Genomic DNA, 8518 nt, shown 5'->3' with positions numbered 1-8518 from the left:
GATCAGGATCATTTTAATTAGGCCTATAATTAAATGATATAATAATAATACATTTTATTTTTAGAGCGCTTTTCTGAAACCCAAAGACGCTTTGTAAGCAAGCCTACCTCCAAAGCATTATACTTCGGAAGTTAACCAAATTAGATAAGGCAGTGGATGGCAAAGTACCAGATTTCACACATGAATATGCTTAAAATAGGTTATGGTGTTCCTGTCACTGACAATGAAATCATGTAGTATTTCAACTGTAATTTCCTAAAAAGTCAAATGCATTTTGGTGGAGGTTTTCATCTTATTTCTAATAGAAACATATTAAATATGACTCAAATGGAGCATATAAACAAGAGAACAAACGTGCAAAAACAAAACTGGTGTTCAAATAACAGATTTTATTTGTATGCATTATCCCGGAGAATTCTTCGGCTGCCAGGAATGAGCCCACTCCTTGCCACTGAAAACAGAATGGAATAATGTTACAGTTACTGGTTTCGTCTTTCCGAAAAGCATAAACCATGTGTGAAGCAAACATCTTATAACTCAAGTTATATAAGTAAATGTTTCATTTACCATTTAGAAAAAGTGAACATAGAAATGAAAACAAATGTTCTAACAAACAATTAAAACAAACAAAAAGAAATACATTAACAACAATGAAGTTAAGCAATCATTTGTTCCGACACTACTTCAGCTGCTTCAGAATAACAGCAGTGAAATATATAAGAGGACTGGTGGTAGATTTGGATGTTTTGCATTTGTTAAATATCATGTGTTTGTTCTCCAACATGGGACTACATCAGATGACATGAAGCCAAGTAACTGGAAGATATATACCATACTGGACAGGGCTCCCACTCCACCAACATTTCTGCTTTTCCCTATCAAGAGAAGAAAACAAATCTCTAATTTTGGAAAGACCAAATGCATATTAGCTATTTAGCAAACAATTGTGTTGGAAGTTTGTAAATCATAAAGCACACCCTATGCATTACTTTTATTCCCGTCTAACCTTTCTCATTCTTTCTTTTATTACACTCCTGATGGGGAAAGTTTCTAGGCGAGTGTGGTAGGAGCAATCTGTGAACATCAAAGCAGGTTCCACATACAGTATTAGTCATATTAGAAATAAAATAAATACAACTATGAACACTTAAGTAGCAACCAGACTTGCACGATGAAAAGTGACCACACTGTTATCACTGGTCAAAAGTTACTGTATACATCATTGAAATGAAACCAAGCTGCTCTCAGTCCTAACATGGGATGCTTGTTTGAATGGCCATACCACTGCTGAGCCTGAGATGACCAAAGAAAATACTGCACTGCTGCTTCCTTTACTGCCTAGCATTCTCATCACCACCTTATCAACTATGACTGTATGTATTTTAGTCTAATTAGACAATTAAAGCCCTTTGGATTTTTGGATAATGTATCAGTTATAGTTATTAGTCACAATATAGCATTGTTAACTCACTGAAGAAGCATCAATCACTGCGTTTACATGCACTTTGCTAAAGTACATGTTGATAGATTTATTAGAATATCAATCAATTCGACTCATGCAAATGTTTATAATCAGTCAAAAATACTTAATACTGTTAATATACCTGACTTTTTCTTTTTGCGTCTAGGACCAAGTACTGTGTCCCTCACGGACCCTGTCCTGACAGCTGTGGGTTGAAGAAGAAATATTACTATATACATACATACAGTACACCAAGTTAAGCTTAAACTCAAGTTTCAAAATACATCCCACAAATGCAGCATCACATGATGCAATAGGTGTTAGGTACAGATATTTTTTTGTTATTGCGATTTAATTGAGGTTGATCTATGAAGTCTAGGTGTTTTGTTGTCTTGCCTATATAATTGACTCCATACTTTATGTGTAAGGAATAGTTTGATAAATATTAACATGTTGTGCTTTAACATTAAATGAATTTAACTTTGATTCAAAAACCTAAGTTTATTCCCCGTATGTTCATTATGGGACAGTGTCGTATCTAAATGCAGTTCTTGAGTATAAAGTTTAAATATGCTGCATGACGTTGTTGCATGAGTTGCTTCGAAGTTTACCCCTATGGTCAGGGATTGCTTTAGGTAGACCACAATATTAATGATATCAACCTCTCGTACAATATATGGACATGAGCCAAATCATTTTGATGTAATCGACCTACTGCCCAACGCTACATTGTAAGACTCTTTCTGTGTGTAAACCAAATCACATTGGAGTTTTATTTTGTGATTTATCAAATGTAAAGTAAGCCTGCTGTTGCTTTGCATTTTTGAGGAATGAAAGACTGTATTTTTCTAAACGTTTAATATTTATTTATATCCGAGTACCTAAGGATATACACATACCCAAGTATCCCATTTTCCTTTCATATTTATGAAGTTGTAGGTGAAATTGTTATTTAGATTAAGCTATTGTTGTTATTATTATTTAACTATTGGAACAATCATTATTCCCAAAAATGAAAGAAGTGCAATTAGGTGTTTTGAGATATTGTAGAAGCATGACTTGTCAACAAGTTACCTACAATAATATTTTAGGAAAATATCGGAAAACACTCTTGACTTTTATAAATATAAAAGCAGCAAATCTCAGAGAACAAATGTCACTGTGTGTGCTGTGTGCTCTGCATGTGTGACCATTAAAGAGGGTTTCATCCCTCCGATTCTATCTATCTATTTTATTACCTGGACCCTCCGTGGTGGTAGCCTGTCTCACATCATCCCGCTCATTCAGCACCTCCACCTGCACGGTGCTTGTCTCTGGCACCTGGCTCTCTGTGGTCCCTGCCTCCTGCCAGTTGTTTTTTGGTTCAGATGGGTCACAGGGTGTGAGGTTCAGCGTGACTGTCTCTTCCTCAGGATCTTCCGCAACCCCCTGGCCAGTGGAGTCCTGTGTCCAACCTGTGCAAGTTAAACAAATGTTGGTCTTGACTTGCTTAAGACAAAGAGGTTAACTCATATATCTAGAAATAAGAAATACAGCGTGCTTAAGGTATGTTTCCAGACAGGGTCAAAAATATACTCGTCATGTCATAGGACTGTGTGCAGTCAAAGTTAATAGCAGCGAAATAGTGGTATTTATCCAGTCAACCATTTATGGTTTTGTTTTTGCGATATTATTCTTCCGATTTTTGTCTACATTCCATGTGATGTGACATGTCAATTTGTCGGTAGACAACATATAGACGTGTGCATGTATGTTCCCTTACATTATTTACATCCACACATTTTGTTCAGAATTTATGAGACTGACGCAAACGCGTTTTGCATAAGTCCAATCAAATAAGTAGCAAGTCGCTTTGGATAAAAACATAAATGTAATGTAAAGGGACCTCTGGATGCACTGGATAACTGCTTTTGTTTACAACCCGAGAAACATGACCTTAATACAGAACTGCCAAACTGAATATGTGGTCAACTGGGATCGTCTTCATGTATTGTGCTCTTACCATTAACCTCAAAATATTTCTCCCTTTTGGACGTTGATAAAGGAAACCGTTTAGGAACGGTTTACTAAAAGGAAATTGCTTAAGGGATGGCTCAAGCCTAAACATACATTTCAGTCATCAAACCTAACTACCTTGACATTAACAACTTTACAACTTTCAATTTGTATACAATGAATGCGCAAGTGGTAGCATAATACCCCAAAATGGTTTTTCAAATTCACGTAAACTTGCCTAACTATTTCCTGATAAATAACAGTTAAATGTCCACAAGTCCCCTCTGCAGAGTAAGCCATGTCTCATTAGGCTACATACTCAGTGTTTAAAAATGTATTTATTATATGTAGTTTGCTAAAATAATAAACAGTCAAACGTTGTCCATAACCCTAAATATTTTGCAATTACTTTCAACTTTTGTAATACTTTGCAGCTAAAAATAGTGACAGTTAACAGGTAGAAAGGATGTGTGTTAGTTGTCTCACAAAAATATAGTTTGCCAAACCCAAATAAATGGCTTGAATGACTGCTTTCTGGCTGTATCAAAGGATAAATACTGGATCAAGTTGTTGTCCCACAAGATTTGGATGGATTGAAAACAGTCGCTGTAAGTTGTTGTTAACTTAACTGACTTTATTAAATGAGTTGATCCAAACTCATTCCATATAACTGTGTTGGTTATAAGGAAATGTTAAGCTCTCCATTGATACAAACATTTTGTGTACACAATACTGTGAACTGTGAAGATATAGTGCAAGCATCTCACCTTCACAAAGGTACTCATCTGCCTATCTTGTCAAGGTAATCCTGGGCATAGGCGGTCAGTGTGCAGCGAGGGGTTAGGATTTCACATTTGACGTCCTTCTTCCTGGTCTCCTTGCCAAGAAGCAGCACTGGTTTAAAGCCAATGGCATGGAGTTTCTCAAGCTGTAATGACAAAATAATATATTTACTGTTTAAAGGAATGGAAAGGAAACATCAACAACAACTATATAACTACAACTATAACATTACTGATGACAGCATCTAGTTGTATGCCATTCATAAACCTAGATGCTGAGTTAAGCTTTTGCAGAATCATGTATTTACCAGGTACACAATAGAAGCAGAAAATATTTTATAGACAAACACAAAATACAAATAAATCAGTATCCTGAGTCCCAGTTCAAACCCTGATAATCTTAAAGTTAAAGTACAATAAGATACAAATGTGTGACCACTCAACAATTAACAGTTAACACTTACAATGACTATTGCATCATTAAAAATGTAACACAATCCAAGCATAGCTTGACACTGTTGAAATTGAAATTGCGTGCTTCGATGTAAAACGTTCCCGTATGTTGTGGCTGCAGTCGTAAGAGTAATATAGAGTAGTAACATACAATTATGTAGTCTTATTAAAGGTGGGGTAGGTAAGTTTGAAAAACCGGCTCGAGATACACTTTTTGTTATATTCCATGGAATGCTCTTAACATCCCGATAGCAATGAATATCTTAAGTGCTTTGATCAAAAATCCATTAAAAAATGTCATCTGTGGAAGCCGTAATACTGTAAAATGCATGACCAATCATCTGAGCCGGCCCGGCTAAAGTAACTGGATGGCCTACCTGCCTGTCAGCCTTCCATCTGTGCACAAACTTATCTCGTGCCCTCATTGGTCATGTGCGCGTTCGTGTGTGTTGGAGGAGGGGCTCTATAAGGTCGTGGCAGATTTTCTCCGGTTGTCTATTTTCAAATTCTAGCGATCTCGAGCCGGTTTGTGAAACTTACATACCCTACCTTTAAGGTCTAAAAGTGTGTACGTAAGCAAGAATGGAACACAACATGGAAGTGAAGGAAGTGCTCTGTTTATTTAAATGTGTAGTTAAATTAAAATAGTGTCCCTTGGCTATGAAAGTTAAGATAAGAGTAGTTTTCAAATTGAAAGAAAAGAGAATATTAAATAATACCTTTGCAATAATATCTATATTTGAAGTTGATATCAAAGTGTATATTGGTTAATAAGATACAAACATCATTAAGAAATAAATGTATATAAAAACAACATTCAACTTGATCCTGGCCCAATATATTGGCAAACAGTCAGGGTCCGTCTGTTTCAGTTCTTTGGTGTCAGCTTGGTGTGTCCGGGCCTTAACATACAGTAAAAAGTGTACATACCATGACAATGGCTTCATCCTAGATGGAAGCAATGTTGTGGTTCTTCTTCTGCCCTGACACCCAACCCCCTCGCTTCTCATCAAACCTCTTGAGCTTCTTCTCAAGGCGCGGCTTTTTTGGCTGCTCCTTCAGGCAATGTCCACAGATCTTCTGTGTACAAAATAAAATGTTCTGACAGAAGGGACATGTCTTTTTTGTAGACCCACCTGGCATGATTAACACGGGATTACAAACAAACAGACAGACTGACAAACACAGGAAAGTAGAGAAGTACACAGCATAGATAGAAGGGTGAATAAATAAATAAATGATAGATATAAGAGAGCTAGATAGGGAGATAGGGAGATAGGGAGATAGGGAGATAGGTTGAGTTTGGCTCTTAAAAGTGCCGTTGGTTTTATGATGGTGTAGATCAGTGTATGGGTTTGTGGTGTGGGTACAGGAGCTGCAGGAGAGAACAGAAAAAGTGAATTATGTAGTGAAACTAGCTTTTTTAAATGCACATTGTGACGGTTTAACGACTTTAGACAGACTGAGTTCATTTACTTGTTTCCTGTTTCATACGCGTAACAAGCACATGGACGTAGACTATGCCCCTCCCCCCAAACATATATTAAAATGTCGGCCAGCGTTAGTACTGTCATGTGTAAAACAAAAGCGATTAAGATAACGTATAACTCACACTTTAACACCGACGTATGTAGCCTTAATTAAGACAAATATTTTTCACACACCACTTATGAGCTGATATAAATGTAGCTAAACTAGTTTAAGCTTATGTTGAACGTGAGCTAGCTAGCTAGCCGCCCGCAAGAATAATTTCACTTTAATGTTGCTTTGCTGATTATGGCGAAAGCATTTCTCAGACTTAGAACAGTTCAGTATGTATGATGAACCATGCGAGTAAATGCTTAAAAAAAAGCCCCAATTATTAAATCTAAGCAAAACATGTATCAGACTTTAGTGACCCAACTTACTTTGTCAGAGGATGGATCACAATGCCGGTGGCAGCGTCTTTGGCCAATAGGTGGTGCTCTGAATTATGTAATTTCCTGTACCGATTATACAATAAAAATATTAATACATTACCTATATTTTGACACGATAACTCTTTAATAACCTAAGTAACCTACGGACAAAATCAAAAAAGTATATATTGCCTTATAAAATGCAGAAAAGTTTAAACATCTAACATGATAATAATAAATAAAAAATAAGGATATCTTAAACCAAAATAAATCAAATGGAAAATTAACCAACAACAACAATTTTACATAAATAAAACAAGGATTAAAACAAGGATAAGTTTGACTCAATGTTGTGTAAAGTACCCGTTATGGTTAAAAAATATATATTTTTATTTTTTGAAAATAATACAGCTTCCAGCTTCCCGAGACACGAAGAGGAGACACGAACAATTCTTCCACTTGAAATGCGTTTAAACTGTGTCAGAGAGATGTTTAATCGGTTCATTTTAATTGGTTAATAATTGGTGTTTAATACTGGCAACTTCTAATTGTTGGGGGGGGGGCGGCGTTCGATCCAGTTTCGATTCCGTAACCTTGGCGCACTGCCACTCCAACATCCAATCCCGACTTGAAGTTTAATCACGGGGACTGTAGTCCTAAACGATAGCTGGGGATTATGGGTAGTGTAGTGTCTTCGGCCAACCTAAACTCGATAATGCTCGAAATGTCCCTTATAGGCCTACGTCTGTTTCCGGTTATTTTTATTTTGAAATTCAGTTCCTGAAGGACGGCAAAAAAGCCAGAGATTATAGAATTAAACAAATAAATAAAAACAAGGATAATTGTGTGTTATTGTTGACTAAATAACAGTGTGTTATTTTGAAAAGAATAACAAATTAGAAGGAAAAATGAGCCCCATTTATTTTCCTCACAGACAGCAACAAAAGTCCGAAATGATACGATTTTAAATAAAAGCAATAATCGTGGCTTGATATTGAGTAAGAACATGTTTTTATGAACCACACAGCTTCCGGTCTTCCTATAACACGTAATGCCGTGAGACTACCAACAGAAATACATTGCTTTTAAAATCGTGCTGTGCAACACGAAAAAAAAGGGGAAAGACTACCAATAGAAATACATTGCTTTTAAAATCGTGCTGTGCAACACGAAAAAAAAGGGGAAAGACTACCAATAGAAATACATTGCTTTTAAAATCGTGCTGTGCAACACGAAAAAAAGGGGAAAATCGTGAAGAAACTCAGCTATCAGACAATATTTAAAAAATGTAGCAAAACGAAACATAAGGGTAATAACAAAGGCTCTGAATTAGCCCTGAGCGAAAAAATGCTAACACACTTAGCACAGAACTCAAGTTAAATTACCCTTATTACTTATCGTATCTGCACAAACAAGATATCGATTAGCAAGTTGAGATTCCACATATTCTACAGTTATTAGTGTCATTACTGACCGATCCAAACTCGTGACATGAGAGGCTAACACAGACATCACACCACTTAGCATTAGGTAGCCAACACGGCAATATGTCTTACCTTTGTTGTTTTCTGATCAAAAGAAAGGTCTCTGATAACTCCATGCGAGGAAGTCTCTGTGTTCTATTCTTAAATCTAGGCAGACTTTCATTTGCCTTTCAAAATCAATGCTAGAGTGACAGGAGCATTTTGATTTAAGAAGATTTTTCCTCACAGAAAATTGCCTTCGATTCTCCCAGGAACTTTCCAAAGAGAACACATGCACTGATGTGTTGGCTTGGCAATCTTCCAGCTGGGTCAGGTGTAGGTAGTAAACAACTGTGGCTGTCCTGAGTTACCACTCAAACAATTTCATCACACGCAGAGTACATCAATATGGGTATTTCCTGTGACTAAACACATGTCTATGTCATTATAAAATGGCTCATTCTT

General features: G+C 36.5%; 1 long non-coding RNA gene across 1 annotated transcript; it reads right to left on the bottom strand.

The window, feature by feature from the left end:
- Window positions 1-369: 369 nt before the first annotated feature.
- Window positions 370-8261, bottom strand: LOC307039828. Its single transcript, XR_013808345.1, has 9 exons — window positions 8147-8261; window positions 6600-6674; window positions 5623-6067; window positions 4225-4385; window positions 2701-2916; window positions 1605-1667; window positions 1007-1074; window positions 832-875; window positions 370-451 (listed from the first exon to the last, which is right to left on the bottom strand). It is a non-coding gene; the product is annotated as an uncharacterized lncRNA (long non-coding RNA).
- Between the last annotated feature and the right edge of the window lie 257 nt (window positions 8262-8518).

Source organism: Notothenia rossii (genome assembly GCF_949606895.1).
Source record: "Notothenia rossii genome assembly, chromosome: 5".
NCBI classification, from domain to species: Eukaryota; Metazoa; Chordata; class Actinopteri; order Perciformes; family Nototheniidae; genus Notothenia; species Notothenia rossii.
Note: the sequence above shows the minus strand (reverse complement) of the source record. Positions and strands in the feature narration are given on the sequence as shown.